The sequence below is a fragment of the Homalodisca vitripennis genome, chromosome 7 (genome assembly GCF_021130785.1).
Source record: "Homalodisca vitripennis isolate AUS2020 chromosome 7, UT_GWSS_2.1, whole genome shotgun sequence".
In the NCBI taxonomy this organism is placed as follows: domain Eukaryota; kingdom Metazoa; phylum Arthropoda; class Insecta; order Hemiptera; family Cicadellidae; genus Homalodisca; species Homalodisca vitripennis.
In genome coordinates, this window is record NC_060213.1 from 108,790,024 (window position 1) to 108,790,390 (window position 367).

Sequence of the window (367 nt, forward strand, 5' to 3'; positions counted from 1 at the left end):
CTTTTGTAAGATTGCCTTTCTGTTTATCTGTTTGCAGGACATCTTGAGAATGAAATGAGTTAAAAGATTTGAAATTTTGCATGCAAAGCCTGTTACTATAATTGTTCTCCTAAAAACACGAACAGACAGACAGTAAACTAAGCAACTTATATGAATATTCTTAATAGGACATTTCTTATTTATTTTGACCTGAAAAATGAAATGGTGTGGTTTGATAACAGTACTTTATGGACTCTCTGTAGTGGATAATGGTCATGTGTGAGTTAAAAAAGTACAGGTACATTCACAGTCAAATATACTTCCTGCATTAGTAAAAAGAGGAACCAAATAAAATAGGAGAACTTAATCGAATAAAAATACAATTATA